We start from the raw sequence: 21370 nt of genomic DNA, 5'->3' as shown, positions 1-21370 counted from the left end.
GCAAGGCATTTTTTTCACACCTCACCTCCAAAATCCAACCTACATATCTTTTAGATCCTTAGGTTCGTGTGATTTACTGCATGCGAGTTCGTAAATAGCCACACTAAGTACTGAGTGGAGGGTGGCCTTTTTAATCGCTATTACCAAAATGTTCCTTGAAAGGACAGCCTCAAATTTAAAATAACAGCGTTTGGACTCTGCAGGGATCATTTAGCATGGCTCATTTAATCTACAAACTTCTAAAATATTAAAATGGATAAGAAGAAAGAAGAAATAAATTATTTTAACCTCCATGAGGCTAAAGATAGCTTATGAGACAGATTGCTTCTTCATCTGCTTGATGCATTCGGTCTTTTTTCTGTGAAGCTTAAAAATAAATGCTCCGAGCTTCTCGACAAACCCAAGAGCTAGCTAGCTACCAGCGTATCTGCATAACTTTCCCTGTTGTCTTTGAAGGCCTCACATTCTAAAATGAGATGTTTTACTGTTTACACTTTTTCAGAGGAACAAGAAAATGCATATTCTTTCCTCCCACACTTCCTTTGGCCTTTTCCAGCGCCCTGTTATTATCTGCCAATTTAAAATAACAAAAACTCCAACAGAAGTAGAGTCAGCACAATAAAACCAAAACACTGAAACTGAGCTTATGATCATGTCAATCGTTTCTGGTGACCCATGAAACAGAGAATTCTTGGCTAAAGGAAAGGTCGATCATTACGAGGCACCGTGACAAAAAACGGAGCACGTGGAACGGAATCGTGATAATATGCAGAGGACAACATATTCATTTGATTAAATTTTCTATATTCTGTTTAACATACCATTGTGTCTCTGGGAGAAGAAGAATGCTTCAGGTTGGAGAACAAAAGCTGACAAGTCTCATCATACGATGTAGTGCCTCGAAATAAAATTTTAACAGTAGAACATACACCAGAGATTTGAGGTTGATGGTTCAAGCGACAAAGATGCATGCATGGTATGTACATTTCGCGTCAACATCATTCGTGTGAAATTCAAAATTTTATTGTATTGCACAGGAAACATATGTAGCTTTTAGTACAACTAATGCTTTTCAAGGCCACGCTGGGGTAATTTGCACAGGGAACATAGATAGCTTATGATTCTCAAATAAATTGCAGAAATAAATATAAAGATGCAAACTATATTGACCATACACATTTGCATAGGAATTAACTAGATGCGGCAGGATTGAAAGACTGCGAATTGCGGTGAATAATAATAGTAAGAGAAAATAAAAGAAACATAATAGTTGGGAGTTAACCATTCTTTATAAAAATGACCGTAATAACTGGGTGAGATAACTTGGAAATGAAGAAAAATGGACTTAAAAGTCTGCCTTGTTCATCCTTTTTGTGAGGGGAGAAACTGGCAGGTTGAATCTCAACATTGCCGTAACTTTTTCACAGTTGGTGTTGCTCAATAAGATGAGATTGTGAGAATGAATGAATCGATGCCCGAGGAAAATTAAAATGTGGCATAGCGGGGAGAGTAACAACTATAAAAAATTAGAGTATTAATAAGGGTATCTAGATGGTTGAGAAAGGTGTCGGAGCTAGGCTGTAATTGTTAGTTCGGCAAGGTTCATGTGTTAAAGTACATCAACAAGAGGCCCTTCCATCGTATGGCATTACTTTAGCGAGAAAAGAATAATTATTAAGTTGAAGATATGCTGAAACTAAGCTTGCATTCAAGGTAAGACAATCTTTTAAAATCTTACAAATCCTCCAAGACAATCTTTTAAAATCTTACAAATCCTCCAAGACAATCTTTTAAAATCTTACAAATCCAACCTTGGCTTTTTGGGAAACACTACCATGTCATGAGGTGGGTGTCACACTTTAGTTGTGGAAATTTGGATCACTACATTGCACCCTCATCTTATCCTATAGTGCATCTTCATTTTACCCTATGTACATATTGGGTTTTCCCTAACGTACATATTGGGTTATCCCTAACAAAATGGTAGGCAAACAATCCTTCAAAAAAGGAGACCGAATGTATTTTTATGGTAGAAAAACAATGCTTCAAAGAAGGTGACCCAATTTATTTCCATGGGTGGGTAAGCATGTTACGACAATAAAACAAGTACATAGATCTATTTTCATGGGTGGGTAAGCATGTCCCGACAATAAAACAAGTACGTAGATCTAGGACATTGAAATATTCAATTACATGGAATATCCAATGTGGGCTAGAGCGGAGTAACCAAGTAATCTTACGGGCATTGGACATTGAAATATTCAATTACATGGAATATCCAATGTGGGCTAGAGCGGAGTAACCAAGTAATCTTACGGGCATTGGAAACCTTGTTTGGATCATGATGGAGGTGGCATCAAGAACATGACAGTGTACCAAAGATTATGATGTGGGTAAAATCCTTTAGCTTAGTTGCCCTCATCTTATCCTATAGTGCATCTTCATTTTACCCTATGTACATATTGTGTTTTCCCTAACAAAATGGTAGGCAAACAATGCTTCAAAAAAGGAGACCGAATGTGTTTTTATGGTAGACAAACAATGCTTCAAAGAAGGTGACCCAATTTATTTTACCCTATGTACATATTGAGTTTTCCCTAACAATTTTCCCTAACAAAATGGTAGGCAAACAATGCTTCAAAAAAGGAGACCGAATGTATTCTTATGGTAGAAAAACAATGCTTCAAAGAAGGTGACCCAATTTATTTCGATGGGTGGGTAAGCATGTTATGACAATAAAACAAGTACATAGATTTCATGGGTGGGTAAGCATGTTCCGACAATAAAACAAGTACGTAGATGTAGGACATTGAAATATTCAATTACATGGAATATTCAATGTGAGCTAGAGCGGAGTAACCCAGTAATCTTACGGGCATTGGAAACCTTGTTTGGACCATGATGGAGGTGGATGACAGTGTACCAAAAATTATGATGTGGGTAAAATCCTTTAGCTTAGTTGGGGCCTGGAAATATTGAACTTGTGTTCTTTACGATGATTAGAAACAAGCTTACGATGATTAGAAACAACCAAAGGTACATAATTGAACTTTGCTATTCCACTACCAGAGGCTCAACCACCAAAAAGGTCTTCAAATAGATTGAGCTTACACTATAAAGGTACTCTTTTTTGCCCACTAAAGACCCCCGTCTTCAAGCACTGACATACTATACCTCCACCCCCATCCTCAAGCAATGACATACGACACCACATGTGAATTTTTACAATGCAAGGATGATGGTCTCTGTCTATGTGGATACCTCCATCCCCATCCTCAAGCAATGGCATGCTACACTAATTGTGAAATGTCACAATGCAAGGGATGATGGTCTTCGTCTTTGTGGATTGTTGAAACTCAGGGAAGCAGTCTTCGTTATAACATATATACATTTTGCAACATAATTTGACCCATCGTTTATATAAGGTATGCAAGGGATGATGGTCTTCGTCTTTGGGGATCCCTGAAACTCAGGGAAGCAGTCTTCGTTATAACATATATACATTTTGCAACATAATTTGACCCATCGTTTATATAAGGTTGTGAAATTTATGTAAATTATATGTTCATTATCAATTTGATTTTCCAAATACATCCTAAAAGTCAAATGGTGTCCTATAAGACATTAAATTTTAGGATTGCTTATCATTGGTTTCTTGCAACAATAGTGGTGGTGTTTTCAATGTATTTTTAAGGATTCAAATATATTATATCCATGTAAAGAATTCTAGTTGTCTATTTTAGTTTGACAAATTTATTGATATAGAGATGAATGTTCATTAAAAACCATTGATTAAAATATATATTTTTTTCAATAGTCATTTTGTGTGAAATTTTACTTCTAAGAAATACTTGATTTTTTTAATGACAATTTTTGTGAAATAGCTTGTAATGAAAATTTGAATTTGATCTCTAGCTAAATGGTATAGAATAAAAAATTAAACTTGATCTTAATCCCTTTGAAAACTAAAGATTGTTTTATGATGTTGCAATTTTTTACCCTTTTTTTCTCATATTTTGCAATCTAATGTATATATTAATGAAAACATTATTATTGTAGTTTATATTTTGCAATCTAATGTATATATTAATGAAAACATTATTATTGTAGTTTTTTTCACTATAAAATTAATGATAATGGCAAGGAAAATATATTTTTAAGTAATTACCAATTTTATTTTTTAAAATGATAATGGCCAGGAAAATATATTTTTTCAGGTAATTACCAATTTTATTTTTTTAAAGAAAAAGTACAGTCAAGATCACATAAGGAGGAAACATTTAACATGGTAGGAAACATTTAACATGGTCCATCCATTAAAGAGTAAATATGACAAGTAAAAATATATCATTTGCTCTTTATTATTGCAATAATAAAATATCTAACAAAACTAGAGCCATCTCCATAAATGGATGAATTGAATTTAGGCATACATTCACGTCAATTGAATTTGTAACTTATGATAAAGGTGTTTCGGACCATTCCGTAAAGAGTGAAAACATATCACATGCTCTTTATTAACACAATAAAAAAGAACCTGGAAAAAGTACACAATGATTTCCATGTTACATTTGTTATAAAGGAAAAGAGGAAAAATGGATGTGTGCAATAGTGGCAGAGTCAAGGAGGAGGTAGAGGGGAAAAACCATTTTTAGATTAGTAACAACGAAGTGATGCTAACGATTTCATCGAAATGATTGAGAAGGGCGTGGGAATGACCATGCGATTGTTTTTATTTATTTATAAGATTATATGGTTAGCTCTATCATCAAAGTCCTTTCACATTTTCATTACATACACTTGCTTATGAACCAATCAATAATTAAATAAAATGATGGGATGGTGATTAGTGAAATTTGTTTCTATTAATTCTGAATATCATTTTCTAATTTATTTTTCTAATTTATTTGGTTTTAATGTTAATAATATTAATTCAAATTAAATATTTGATTAATAATTATAATAATTTCAATTTTAATTAAGTTTTTGAATTAAAATTTATATTTTTTAATAATTTTCGCGCTTATATATATGTTTGTGATTAAGTTGAATATCTATATGTTAAGTCTCTATAATACTTGTGATTCCTCCATTACTATTGCTATTGTAGTTCTAATTGTTATTATTGTACCCCTATTGTCCCCATAGTGTTATTATTGTGCCCCATAGAAACTCACTATTGTTATTGTTGTGTCCTAATATTATTATTGTTATGTCGGCTTTGATTATATTGTGACCCCTTAGACTCCTATATGTAGAGATGAGGTTTTGTCATTTGTATCATTCAGGAATGGTTCATTTGTGTAATGTAAAAGAGGTTGCCCCTTCGAAAACGCTGATTTTGAAGTTGTTGATCTATCTTTTCTATCTTTTTGTGCGCTGATTTAATAACATTTGGTATCAAAGCTTTGGATTCTAGGGTTTCGCTTCTCCAAAACAGGTCATCGTGACATTTTCAATATTTTTTGTTTGTTTGTTTGTTATGCTGCGACGTTTTAGAAGCTAAAAAAAACCCATTTGATTTGAAATCTCAATGATCCTCTGTTTTGAATTTCAGATCCTGTCTCGCTATATTTTCGGAGATATGATCCAAGGAAGCTAGGGTTTTTGTAAGCTCCCGAATTACATCCCAAACATGTGACATTGGGAAAATCGTCATAACTTTCTATTTGAGTATCAGATTGAAATTTCGTAAGAAGTTATAGAAAGATGACAGACTTTAGTTTTCTGTGCATCGTTTTCAGCTCTGAAGGTTGAAACAATGGCGCGTGGCACTTCATATAAGTTCGTTCTACTGAAAAAATGTATAATGAGGTCATCTTGGGAGATTGGGCATAACACTTTCTTGGAGAATTTAATTTCGATCTGACTGGTGGCATTGGAAAGATGATTCATAGGACTACCACATTTCACAATTTTAGACCTTGGAGATCCAAAATTTTAGAGATACATCAGATTCAAAATTGAGCTCTTACAAAGTGAAAAAATGTGTAGTTTTTTTAGAATTTTGTATAAATTTGGTTTGAAAAATTAGTTTGAAGAAATTCAAAGGGCATAATGAAGAATAATGATCATTAATTGATGCCCCGAAGAAAGAAAATGGAAACACTTAGTAAGCAACCTGAAAGCTCTAACATGACTCATGAAGCAGAAGAAATGCAACATGATATATCAAAATTACGAGACCAAGTGCAACAAATTTCACTCACAAAAAGTAACAAAAGCTAACATGGATGGTTTAAAAAAAGGCGTGGAAGATAAGATGAATGGTTTAAAGAAAGACGTGGAAGCTAAGATGGATGGTAAGAAAGACAACTTTGAAGATTGGAAGAAGAACATGGAAGGTTGGAAGGAAAGTTTGACAAAGTTGCTAAAAGAAAGGGTTCCTAATGGCGAAAAGGTCGTAGAGAAAACTCATAATGAGAACAAAATAAATGTTAATCACAATTCAAAAAATGACAACATTTAAAATTTAAAGAAAGACGTGGAAGGTTTGAAGGAAGGTTTGGCAAAGTTGCTACAAGAAAGACATGGAAGGTTTGAAGGAAGGTTTGGCAAAGTTGCTACAAGAAAAACTTCTTAATGGCGAAAAGGTAGTAGAGAAAACTTATGATGAGAACAAAATAAATGTTAATAATGATTTCACAGACTCTAACGGTGGATTGAAGACCCACCATGTTTGAAAGATCGATATGAGGAAAATTGATGGCAAAGATTCCGCAACATGGATACTACAGATGGAGCAATATTTCTATCTCCATAATGTGCAAAACACACAAGAGGTACGCATTGCAACTTTATATTTGGAACCAAATCAGTTTGTATGGTATCTGATCTGAAATGCATAAAATTTTAGATCGTTCTCTCAATGTGTATGATGCTGAAATGGAACTTTGCTAATTATTTGTTCAATATGAATGACTTCATCACATTTGAAATTAACCGTAAATAACTTTAAACAAAGATACACAATTGACAAAATAGAAGCACCAATGTTTGGTGACGGAGTTCATCCCTCCTGGGCTACATCTCCGGGCCATGCACAAAAAGGCTAGGCCGCTCTTATTTCAATGAATAAGAGATAGGTTACATTTGCTTCCATAGTTATGGCTATTTCCCTAGAATGGAAATGCTCTTGGACAGAGAGTTTTCACAACTTCACATGGACATTCTACTAGTGAACTTTTAGCGTAATAGCAAAACAAAAGAGTCTTAAACCGCTGACTCAAACCTTGACCGAAAATGAGAATATCTCAACAACAATGCGAAAACAAATCAAACCTCCTTTACTTGATTTAGTAGTCAGATTGTCTCAGTTTCGAAATCTGGACTTTCGGTTGCTTCATTTATTGAACAGACCTCGCCAATGTCTCCGAAGCGCCTTAAACTCTTGTCTAGGCTTTTGAATCACTCCAATTGGTTTCCGTATAACTTTGGAAAGCTCAAACCTCACTGGCTCATGAATCCATGCTTCTCAATGCTCTGCTCTGGCGCAACAGTTCTCTATCTGCTGCATCTTCGGCTGCCTTCGGAAAAGCTTCAAGAAGCACCTTCACACTGAATATATGTTCTCACAAGTGTGCCCGTCCTATGCTTAAAACATTCGAACCATTTATAAGATGGTGAATGCTACATTTAGCATTATTTGTTTTAACAATTTTGAAGTTGGCCAATGAAATGGCTCGGCCCTTTATGACAAACCATACGATGATAAAACCACTAATCTAAACTTATCCTAAGTTCTGATTACATGGGCGCATAAACACAACTCTTATCCCAAGTTCTGTTACATTGCATATCGTATTTTAATGTCGTTTGATTATTGGACTATGCTAGAACCAGAACATAGTTTGTTAATTGTTGTTCTAACTTGGGCGAATAGAAAACCAAAGTTTGATTTGTCATGTATCGTGGCACATTTCCCATGGCCCGATAGTTGAATTGTTACTCCTCATCGCAGTATTGATAGCTTCCATTCTGTGTTGCAGAGAGTCCATTGGACCGAAAACTTGATGGCGTTGACACACCATTGCTCCGGTATTGTGAATTTGTTGCAGGCCCGGGTAGTGCTTTGTCGTGCTGCCTCATCTACAATTCCGATGGTGCCAACCTGCGCTAGTGAAGGAGCATTGTTGAATGCACACAACCACGTTGCATTGAATCTATAATGTTTTAACCGTTGTAGCGATCCCTCACAACATCGTATTGCATTGTCCTCTCTGTGTTGGCTTGGTGCCATAACCATGCTGCATTCCCGCGTTCATGGTGATGACTAACCTTCTGATGCCTTTGTGGCATTGCTGACACTGTCCAATCTCTAACGGTGATGGCCAAAACCTTGCCATATTTGGACTGATCCCTACTGACTGGGCCACCACCTCTACGTAGACCTGTTTGTTACAACAATATTGACTTTGCCCTTACACTGCCGTGACTTTGGCATATTCATCCCGCCATATATTTTCCATTTAAATGACATAACCATACGACATTTGAATGTTGCACATGATTTGAAAACTAACATATATTTTAACAAAATGCACCATATAAAAAATAATACATATATTTTAACAAAATGCACCATATAAAAAATAATACAACGTTATGCCAAGGTTTTGCATATGTGCTCATAACCGTTTGTTTTGAAATGCCATACATCGTATAAATGCATTAAAACTTAGTTTCATGGTTTTTGTAATGCGACATAAATAATGAATTTAAAAACCCACCATTGGTTTTACTTTGCGCTCATGCCTAATGTCACTTTTTCCATAGGGTTTTAAACCATAGTCACATGTGCTCATAACAGTATTAAATACATGGTAATGTTTTGACATTAGGAATATATTACCATTGTTTTTTTCGCAGGTACCCGAGAATGGACTTTTTCCTTTGAACACAATCAAGTCACGTTGTTGAGGAGGTCTTCCTTGACACTTTAATTTTGCCTTTGCCGGATGATTTCTTCATCACTGGGAGTCCAAATGAAAAATCGCAAGAAGCGTCGGATTCAGAACGACAGACACTTCAACTTGATGTGGCTTTTGGGATGATCTATGATGACTCATTTTCTGCACAAGTCGATAACCAATTGCTACAAGGGACCATCTTGGTCATTTGAGTAAAATATCACTTAACTAAAATATCCAGTTTGGATCAATATCGACGACTTTTCTCTCGTAAATAAATTGTCACTTGGCAATTTTTACGGAAGAAATGATAACACATTATGAGGATACAAAAAGCAACTAGCCAATTGATAAATCTCAAACAAAAAGGTTCAATGATGGAGCACATTGAGGTCTTCCAAAAATTGAATATAAGGGTAAAAGGTATTCTAGAGGAACATAGGATTGATGTGTTCATAGGGACTTTAAATGATAACATCCAACATGAGGTTCGCCTTTGGGACCCTGATTCATTGGAGAAGGCTTTCACGTTGGCAAGAAGCCCAACACTCACAACTATAAATATGGAAGTGTTGTTTCCTCTAGCCTTCCACAACCTACAAGGTTGAAACCACAACAATTAGAAGAAAAAAGAGCAAAGGGGCTTTGTTACAGTTGTGATAGCAAATACACTAAAGGTCATAAGTGTGCTGAGAAGAAATTATTTTACATAGATTGTAAAGTGGAGGAAGAAAATGAACAAGAAACATCAAACGAAGAGGATATACACCAAGAACAAACCCTAGAGAAAAGAAGAAATGAATCCGACCATATCTTGTAATGCATTGGCCAGAAATAACACTCCTCAAACTATCAAGATAGAAGGACATATCAAGAATAAAAGGGTAATAATGTTGATTGATTAAGGAAGTACCCATAATTTTATTCATTGTAAGATAGCCAAGGAATTGAATTGCTTCCTATATCCAACACCAGAGTGTCAAGTGATGGTTACAAGTGGAGAAACCATACATTTCTCTGGAAAGTGCCATAATATCAAGCTATCCATGGGAGAATATGTATTGAATATCCCAATGCTTTCCATTCCAATGGGTGGTGCTGATGTTGTACTAGGGTTCCAATGGCTACAATCCTTGGGTACAATAGCTTTTAATTTTCAAGAACTTTTCATGAAATTTTCTTCGGAAGGAAAGGAAGTTGAATTAAGGTGTATCACAGAGAAACTGGGAAATATAATCAACTTTAACGGAATGAAAAAGCTTCTAAAGAAAGAACAACGAGGCATAATTGCACAATTATGTTCGCTAGAGGTTCCCACATCGAAATCATCTATTTCTCAAGATCTCCAAAAAGTCTTGGACAATCATTCCAAAGTATTTGAGACTCCCAAAGGCCTCCCACCTATTGGTGATCATGATCATGCTATTCATGATTCTAGGAAGTGTTCCTCCAAACATCAGGCCTTACAGATATCCCTATGCCCCAAAGAGTGAAATTGAACGTGTGGTTGTAGAAATGCTAGAGGCTGGTATAATTTAACCTAGTCAAAGTTCTTTCTCTGATCTAGTAGTGTTGGTGCACAAGAAGGATGGGTCATGGTGCATGTGTCCGGATTATAGGGAGCTCAATGAGCTCACTATTAAAGATAAATTTCCTATTCATGTCATTGATGAATTGCATGGATCAATTACTTCACCAAGTTGGATCTTCGTTCACGATATCATCAAATCGTAATGAAGTCTGAAGACATTCCAAAAAAAACATTTAGAACTCATGAGGGTCATTATGAATTTTTGGTCATGCCTTTTGGCCTTACCAATGCACCTTCTACATTTCAAGGTTTGATGAATTCGATTTTCAAACCCTTCCTTAGAAAATTTGTGTTAGTATATACTAATCTACAAGAAGTTTTGGAAGGATCATGTTCAACATGTTGATAGGGTGCACAAACTATTGGAGGAGAAACAATTATATGTAGAAAGCTCAAAATATTTCTTTGGAGTACAAGAGGTGGAATATTCGGGTCATATTGTATCTCATGAAGGTGTTAAGGTAGACCCTAGCAAAATTAAATCCATTAAGGAATGAAAAATCCCCACATCCATAAAGCATATGCAAGGATTTCTTGGGTTGATAGGGTATTATCTCAAGTTTTCTAAGAATTATGGGAGAATAGCAGCACCTCTAACAACATTATTGAAGAAAGATGCTTTTTCGTGGGCTTTAGAAGCAACGAAGGCCTTTGAATATCTTAAAGAGGCAATGTGCCAAGCATCGTCTTTGCTATCGGACTTCACAAAAACCTTTATTGTGGAATGTGATGCCTCAGGAAATGGAATTGGTGTTGTTTTAATGCAGAAGAAAGACCCATTACTTTCGAAAGTCATCCAATCAAAGGAAAATATTTACATAAAGCTATTTATGAGAAGAAAATGTTGGCAATACTACATGCACCTAATAAATGGCGACCCTACCTAATGGGAAGACACTTTAAGGTAAAAACGGATCATGATAGTCTTAAATACTTTTTAGACCAAAGATTATCTTCAAAAGAGTAGCAAAAATGGGTGACAAAGATGTTGGGTTATGAAGTTGAAATCATCTACAAAAAATGGAAGCAAAATGTTGTGGCAGAATCACTCTCAAGAAAGGATGAGCCGATGTGGAAGCATTGCTTTGCGCACTCATTCAAAAGGTACAACAAGATCCCAGTACATCTGTTACATTTAGTTGAAAAACTAATTCGTTATGGTACAAAGATCACTTATACCTAGGTAAGAATTCCCAACCCAAACAAAAGATTCTTATGGAATTGCACACTTCTCCCTTAGGAGGGCACTCGGGATTTTAAAAACTTACCATAGGGTTAAGAAGAATTTTTTTTGGGATGGCCTTAAATCAAACATCCAAAATTTTGCGGTGGAATGTTTGGTTTGCCAACAAAATAAAGTCGAAACAATTAAGACTGCGGGTCTATTACAACCTTTATCCGTTCTAAGCCATTGAGAGGAGGTTTCAATCGATTTTATCACAGGTTTACCCAAGTCCGAAGGAAAGAGTGTCATCATGGTGATAGTTGACAGACTTGCAAAGTATGCACACTTTTGTGCATTATCTCATCCATTTAAAGCCAATACAATTTCCACTGCATTTATGGAAACATTTCAAAAGCTACATGGAAACCCAAAGATTATTATAAGCGACATAGATCCCATTTTCACTGGAAATGTTTGGACATAATTATTTTCTTGTCTTGGTACTTAGTTATATCATAGCTCATCTTATCATCCTCAACCTGATGGGAAAACTGAGATAGTAAACAAATGTTTGGAAGGATATCTTCGTTGCTTTGTCTCTGATAAACAAACACAATGGGTGAAATGGTTTCCTCTGGCTGAACGGTGGTATAACACTTCCTTCCATACTTGAGAAAAAATGACCCCATTTATGGAACTTTATGGATATCATCCACCATCCATCACATCATATTTAAGAGAAAATTCTAAGGTTCAAGCAATGGAACATCACATCGAGCATCAACAACAAGTTCTCTAGCTCTTAAAGGATAACTTCATTTTGGCGCATAATAGAATGAAATAATAGGCAGATCAACATCGCAACGAAATAAGTTTTGATGTAGGTGACTGGTATTCCTACAGCTACAACCATATAAACAACTGTCCCTCAAGAAAGCTAAGAAGGATAATAAATTATCACCAAAGTATTATGGTCCATACAAGGTGTTGCAAAAGATTAGTACTATGGCATACAAATTGGAGCTTCTTGCAGCTTCCCGAGTGCACCCAATTTTCCATGCTTCATGCTTAGAGACGATTATAAGTGACAAGCTCCCAGTTCAAAGAATATTGCTAGAACTTGACAAGGAAGGAAAAATCATATTGGAACGTGAAGTAGTCACAGAAACAAGAACTTGATAGCTACGCAATCGATCAATTTCAGAGTATCTCATCAAGTGGAAGAACTTACCCAGTGAATATTCCACATGGGATGACGATAATTTTATACAGAAACATCCAGAACTACTCAAGTGTTGAGGACAACACTTTTGTGAAGGAGAGGGGCATGTTAGGTCCCTATAATACTAGTGATTCCCCCATTACTATTATCACTGTAGCTCTTATTGTTATTATTGTGCCCCTATTGTCCTGATATTGTTATTATTATGCCCCATAGAAGCCCACTATTGTTATTGTCGTGCCCTTATATTATTATTGTTATGTCGGCTTTGATTATATTGTGACTCCTTAGACTCTTATATATAAAAAGAAGGTTTTGTCATTTGTCTCATCCAAGAATTGTTCATTTGTGTAATATAAAGGAGGTTTCCCCCTCGAAGAGGCTACTTTTGAAGTCGTTGATATATCTTTTCTATCTTTTTGTGAGCTGGTTTCATAACATTATATTTAAATTAATTATTTTAACAATGAACACATATACTATTGCTTAGTTTGAGGGGTTATTTCATTCAATTTTGGTTTATAAATTGTCGTAAATATTTTATTGGAACAGTTTGTCGCAATACAACTACCAATACTTTGAATTTTTTTATTATTCAATTTATTTCTTAAATTCCATATTTGTTATTACTAGCTTAATGCTCAAATTTATGAAAATAACTAAAATACAAAAATGAAAGAATAAGCAGATGAACACACTATCCATACCAATGAACACAATATGCATCCTATGAAGCTTGATATTAGATACAACCTAGCTAGAAGGTGAGGCCTATACTCCACTCTCTTTTCTTTTGTGATAAAAATGTAAATGAAAAAAAGGGGCACCCGCTATGGCGTTTCCTATGCTATTGTGACCTCCCTTGTTATAATATCAAATCCTTCTCCTAGATGCTTTGCTTAATTAAGGAAAAATATAATACTAAAAGAATGGAACCCCCTCTCTTCTTGATGGTTTAGTATTTGACATATTTTGATAGTTTCATAGGGTTAAGGTTTTTGCATGCCTAAATTTTCAAGTATTGTTAAGGTTTTGGACCTTCTAAAATCTTCTTGAAAGTCAACACGTGACTAGCCTCACATGTGAATAATGGGGGCTAATTTGGAACCTACTTGGTACCATGGTGATCAATAAGGTAGGTCAGCTTGTGTGAGAAATAACTTCCACATATAAACTCCAATTGAGGTGATTTTTGCATTCTATGTAATCACTTAGGGTTTTCAAGTTATGCTTGTAAAATTTTGATCCCAAAAAGTGGTATTTGATGCCTCAAAATGGGTTTGGAAGGTTTCAAACCCCAAATCTCCAAAATCAGACCTACCACTGTAATTGGAACTACAAGACAATTCCTAAGATAGACAAAAAGTTATATAATGATCCATTCTATATCATATCTTCCCATTTATGAAGGATTTTGGTCCCTTAGAGCTATTATGGAATAAGGTGAGAAAATACTTCCTATACCTCCTCCCTTGAGCACCATTTTTCCTTGATTGAAATTTGTCCCTTCAACTCGATTTACCAAAGATCATGCTGCCCCTATCTAGTAGTTTCATACTTATTTCTCAAAACCATACCCTTTGTCAACTCTACCTAATATTTTGGTGCTAATTTCTCTATAGTAGGGTGGGCCTACTCCTTAGTGTCCTCAAAAGGGAGATACAATAAATCGCTAATTATTTCTCACCTTCTCGAATACCTCAAAATGGCCATATGACCAAGCCACAATCTTGTTACTAGGATATCATAACCTTTCTATGTTCAAAGAACATGTTTGTTTCCCAAAATGCACCCAAACCCATTTAAGGAACATGTTTGTTGTTTCTTGTCCTTTGATAATTGTTGGCGAGGTAAATCCCCTCTGCAGACAGAGGCGATCCCCACTAGCCCAAAATGGGTCTAGCAACAATCAAACAATGCTAACATGCAGGTATAAATTAAAGGTAGATGATGAGAGTCTACTTGGATTCCAACGCTAGTGTTGTAGAAGAGTCGACACTCCCGTTCCTTTGCTCCGGCCGATCACGATCCTCACGATCTTCGTGAATGGACACCTGCACATGCAAAGAACGACACAAATACAAGCATAAAATCCAATAGATGCAATTATATATCGGTCAGAAAAGATATAACTCAAACATCATTACAATGAACAAGAAGAGTGGAACCATAATGATAGTCATCTATTATTGATAAACAACAAAGGAGAATACAACCATAGTTCTGACGTCAAATCCTCATTTGGCTGGGTGATCAGCTACGTATGCCTTGCAAAGCTTGTTGGGATTGGGAACAAGCCTCTCTCTCTTTGATTATGAATGCAAAGAAGACTCTTACAACAATCTCTTAGACTTCTGAAAATATAATTCTCCCTATGCTCGAACTAGCTTGTCAAAGGCAACAAAACAAGCTTTTATAGATGGAGGAGAAGGAGATAAGATCAATCACACCATCTATGGGATTGGGTTTATCCTCAAAAAGCTATTATGGATAGAGGAAAGGGAGATAAGATTAATCACGACATCCATGGGATTGGCATTATCCTTAAAAAGCTTCATGAGTCGAAAGGAAAGAACCTTTGCGCGTGCGTTTGTTAAAAAGCTTTCCCAAACTCAGTTGGCGCGAGTATATCTGAGACAGAGCGCCAACTGGCGCGTCCTCTTTGGAGGATTTCCCCTATTGGCGTGAGTAGTATACTGTGGATCCGCGCTAATGGAAAAACGGAAATTTTTAAGGATATTCTACAGGAGATGTCTTCAGAGGGGATTTACCTCGCCAACAATGATATTTTTAGAAGGCATTTGTTGGCACTCCACATTTGTGTAATGCTATGTAACAACATCCAACATTTACATATGTCCATTTTCTACAACATTGGTATTAATTGTTTATTGGATCATTGGTCTTGTACTGTACAATGTATTACCTTTAACTAATTTTCTATGGAATCGTTGTTGGGGAAACCATTAACCATCAACAACAATGGTTGATAAAAGTGGAAAATCTTGATAGATAAGTTATCATCTAATTAATGTCGAAATTCACTCCAAAAATAGAAAATTTACTTAGGTAAGTTAAGGAATTCCATCTATCTACAAAATGTTCTCAATATTGGGGGAAAGGACCACCTAAGTATTGTTTATAACAATAAAAATTCAAGGGTTGTGAGACATAATGATGATACAATGTGACACTTTTAAAAATGAAAACAACAAAAAAGCTCTGTTGGGCTTCTAGTGGATGTCATTAATAAACAACTAAAAGCCTAAGGCCAAATCAAAAGAGGCCACTCAAGGCCAATGTGTTGGCTAATATAATAGGATAATTGTAATTGGTTTAATGGTGAGTAAAAGGATGGGAAAGGGAAACATACATGCCAAGCATCCTCCTCCCACACATTGAAGAAGTATATAAAAATAATAATTAGATGTTATATTCTAAAGGTAATACAATAAGAATAATTATATTAAGAAGCATATTAAAATAATGATTAGATATGATATTTGAAAAGTAATATAATAGACGTAATTATATTTTGGATAACATAATATAAGTTGATAAGGTCTTCACTATAAAGAATAAGTCTTTGTTGTGAAATAAAAAAATTCTAAATATTTAGTGGAGCGAAAACTAATGAAATAAAGATATGCTTAACCAATGAGTATGAAATTAATAGTCATGTACTCCATTACATCAATAACAATGTAAATGTGGGAGGAAATTAAATGGAAAATAATTAAAAATCTAGTTTACCACTTTTATCGAGAAGGTGGAAAACAAGTTTGAATGTCACATTAAGTAAGTATTCTTCTCCACTTTTCCCAACTTTCACGACTGCTAAATAGTTAGTTATATGATGTTTTATTTACTGCTTTTCCTAAATTTATTGGACAACAAGCATTTGAATGCTAGGTAGTCGATGAAATGAAAAATTGTTGCACTCCACTTTTTAGCAATCTCACGAGGAAAGCACCTTCTCCCACAATGTTCGATAAATAATTAAAAGCATGGAAAGGCCACTAGGCCTCCATACTCTGCATTATACAAGGATATTTTTTTTTTCTCTGTTCTTTCTTCTTACATATGTAAGTTCTTTGTTTTCATTGTATCCTAAATGCAATAACTGCCTAGCAATGAAAATATCAATATGGTCAATAAATAATAAGGCTCAACAAATACTATGAATCTATGTTCTTAGTGTAGCCTGCACATGATAGTTAGTTGGAAATGCAACAATAAAATGAACCTTCACTGACAAAGATAACTAAACTTAGGATTGGTCTACAAATACTTTATATTGGGTGACTAGATACCAATGGCATGTAATTTCTTTATTATCACTATAGCATGCATATAATACTAGTTGAAATATGGGTTTCAAGGGAATAAAGGCATTGTAGGTACTACAAGATTCATTTGGGCATTGTCATGCTCAACTTTCAATTATGAAATTTATCTTTTAAATATGAATACATAATTTTAGATGAGGACAACAAACACCAAATCATTATATCAGTTGTTAACTACAAACCATGTTCATATATCTTGAAGGTTTAATCCAACACTGAAATTTTATTGTCTAGAAATGGTTGTAGTGTGAGGAATGAAACAATGGCTATGATTAATCAATACTTACCACACTTTGAATTGGAAACGTGAAGAAATGTTGAACTAACAACAAGCTCTATCTAACACCCAATTTTATCTGAAAATGGGAGAACAACTCGCTACAAAAATTTGTTCGTCCTGTGACACTTTGCAAGTTAAAACAAAATGGGTCTTTAAAGTTAAAATGAGTTTCAAAACCTATTCAAATATGGTGAGTTAAGTCTTCACATGAAATTAAAAGAGAAACAAATACATATGCAACTTAAGATGATAAACATGAAGAGAAGAAACCAACATTTGATAACAGAGTTCACCCCTCCTGGGCTATGTCTCCTGGCCCTGCTCCAAAGGCTAGGTCTACTATATTGATTTCAATAGTAAATGAGTACATCACAAATTGTTGACACAAGAGTGGCTTGTTTCTCCTACCAAGAAACATTCTCTTACAAAGAATTATCACTCAAAAATATGACTCCCTACAACAAGTCATGATGGCCAATATAAAAAGGACACTCCCAACAAAGGTCCTTGTACTCCACTTGAAATCCAAGCTTATAAACATACAACAACTCCACAATGAAGTGTTGAAAAGAACTTCTCTCATGAGCACATTGAGAAAAGAATGAAAATAGTTGCTTTGCTGAAGTAACAACTACTGCAGATGAAACTAGAAGGCTAGAAAACCTCTGACTAGGCTCTCTCCTTGCTAAAAAATGCCTTCAAATTGCTACAAAATTATGACTGTCTCTGGCACTAAAGGAATTGACTCTATAAAATTCCATGATACAGTGTTGAAATTAAAAAACTGAGGATGCCATTGAGTCCAAGACACTAAAAAACCCCTATCTAGGCTCTTCTTGAGCTCAAAAAGTTTAAAAAATGAGAAATATATGCTTCTCCAAGCCAAGCTCTGCTATCTATCTTGCAAATTGGAAAAACCTGTTAACTGCACAATGATTTCCCCTTTACACAACCCATCGAGCAACAATTTTGCCTGGCGCCGACAAGATTCCTGTCGCAAAAGGTGCATTTTGACACCTTCTTAAATTCATAGATAACCCTTAAGCACCAAATTAGGGTCGTTTTATGCTATGTGGCTAGGGGCCGAGGTTAAATGCCTGCTCCCATCGGCCAAGCTCCTTCTCCTTCAGGATAAGGTCACATGTAGTGTGATATGATCGGGGGTCGGGGCCAATTTTCCACCCTTGCCAGATTTGGCTCCACTGTCTTGTGGTCGCGGTCACATCAGTTGCTAAGAATTGGGGGCTAGGGATTATCTACTCGACACCTCTGCATAATCCCCTGCGCGGTCCTATGGGTGCCTGTTGGCTTAAGGGGGGTCTGGACCCAAGTTCAGAGTTAGTTGCACCAACGAACAAAACCCTTCACTATTGGCCCTTTCGGAAATAAACTGCGTAACGCAGGCTGCAGTCTCACCCAAAGAAGTATTGGGGGATAACCTAACCAGGTTTCTACATCCAGAGGTCTATGTGATGGGTTTCTGTTACTTCTAGGGCTTTATCCCGACCTTCGCGAACCCTAACCATTGAAATGTGGAAATTAAGATAACTTACATATAATAGGTTTGAACTTTGTGCTGATTTCTTTAAACATTCATAACATCAAGTAATCTTACATATATACTACTTTTGTGCATCAATTAAGGGTTTCTTAAGATAAATACAGAAATGTAGAAGTAAACATAAAGTCATAGATACACAAATATTGCTCCAAAATAGTCTTTATTATGATCAATCCTTTTGTTACAGGCTCTTTCTTCCCTTCGCACACAGTTGTAGGGGCCTGTGCACTCAGCTGCAAAATTACCAAGGTCTCTACGCACATAGCTACAAGAGCCTTCCCCTTCGCCTAAGTACAGAAAACAAACTCTTCTGCCTTAGATCACTTGCCCATACATAGATCTTCAATTATTAGTTACCTCTTATGACTCACTATGACTCCTTTTTATAGCATCTTTATTTACAATACCATGGTTCGTGAACCATGGGCGGGTCACAAAACATCCTAAATTCTAACAAAATAAGGGGCTTTGACCTTCCTAAATCCCCTTTGACTCCTACGACCTTCGCGCTCTGCTTCCTCAAAATGCAGAGACTTTACATAGATAACAAAATTTATTACAAAATTGACCCTAGGGGACCCTATCCCAACAGGCCTCCAACACAAAGTCGTGACTCGTCCTCGAGTTACTCTGCTGGTGGTGCCTTGATCTTCGCCTGAAGCTCAGTGAATTCAATCTTCAAGACTTGCGGGTCTGTTGTTCCATACGCAACAACTTGACGCACTTCTTCAACCAAATTTTTAGTGGTTGGGCCTTCAACTGCAAGGCCCATGGTCCTTTAGGTCTGGTGCATCCCCTTTAGTTTGCTCTGCATTGACAGGGTCAACTAACTAGCCTCATCCACCCAAGGATGCACCCTTGAAGAGATGATCGCTTCCTTGCGATGCAGCTCATCAATTTCACTCTGGATGATCTTTCCTTCCTGTAATCTAGCGAACCTTTGCACTAGTGCTAAGTTTCACACCGTCGACATGATTTCATCAAGCTGTCCCGACTTCTCTCTCATGTCCGCTTCAATCTTCTGCAGAGTTGGATCCTCTTGTAGCGGGGTCCATAATTCCATGGCCTCTTCAAACAACTGAGTGCAACCCTTGACTACAGCTTCCAAGATGGCCATTTTCTGCTTTGATAGCAACTTCACACCACTCTGAGACTTCTGGGGGAGTAGTGGGCTCCAACTTTAATTGAAGCTCTGAGATTTGTAGCTCCAGCTCAAACCTCACTTTGCCGATTTCTTCCTTAGACTCTTTGACTGCAAAAACCAGATTTTGAATTTTATTTTGCAGAGGCTGCTTCGGTCGAATCTGAAGCTCTGGAAGGTCACTGCAAGCTTGTGCAATCACTACTTCCAGCTACTGGCTTCGCGTTGTTACCTCCTCCTTTTCCTTGAGGGTCTGTGCCTTTTAATCGAATATCTATTGGTTATTGGTTTTTACCTCATTGATGACCAACAACGCGTTGCTCCCGAATCCTGAGTTCATCTGACACCCCTTGGTGCATCTCGTGTAGAGTTTGAATGGGAAGCACGACTAGATTCAAACTCAGATTCTTCATATGTAGTAGGCAAACCCTCTCTTCGGCTGAGCCAATGCACATGGATCCCTTTGGAAACTGCATTGTGTGGAGATCCAATGTGAGTTTTTCTTCCAGGGCTGACCTGCTCACTTGTTTCAAGCTTGCTTGCTTCTGGTTTGCCTGTCCCATGCTCACTTGAATAAGACAGGTTTGGGCTTGCAATTCCCGCAGGCCCTGTTGTACCTTACCTAGTGTTTGTTGGTACTGTTCTTCAAACTGGCCCCAAATATCTGTCATTGCAATGCGGACCACATCCCTAATTTCATCTAGGTCCCCCTCCGTGAGGACCAAATGCGTTGTGCTTGCTGATTTGACTGATTTTTGCTTCTTGCGCGGCTTGTCGAATTCCTTTTCTGCCTCTTCTTGATGAATACAGGGGAATCCAAGCTTGCGCTCCCTTCCTCTTCTTCCTCTATCTCTTTCTCCACGTCTGTGTGCTCGGTGTTTGACTCACCGAGGATAATGGTTGCGTGTGACGTAGTCTTTTCTGTCGCTGCTTCTTTTTCCTTGGCAACACTTCTTTCTCCTTTGCAGAGGATTCTTTCTGTTGCGCGACCTTTTCTCTTGCCACAACCTTCTCTCGAGTGGAAGCCTTCTGTGCTTCCTTCTTCTTTTCTGTTGATGTTGTTGTTGTTGTCTGCGCTGCTTCACCTTCAACAACTTTACTTGTACCTGCACTGGCATCCGAGAGGGTCAGCTAGTCACTGGGCCACTTGCT

This window comes from Pinus tabuliformis, chromosome 1_2 (assembly GCF_031772625.1).
Source record: "Pinus tabuliformis cultivar Carrire ecotype Pingquan chromosome 1_2, CPIR1, whole genome shotgun sequence".
Classification (NCBI taxonomy): domain Eukaryota; kingdom Viridiplantae; phylum Streptophyta; class Pinopsida; order Pinales; family Pinaceae; genus Pinus; species Pinus tabuliformis.
Note: the sequence above shows the minus strand (reverse complement) of the source record.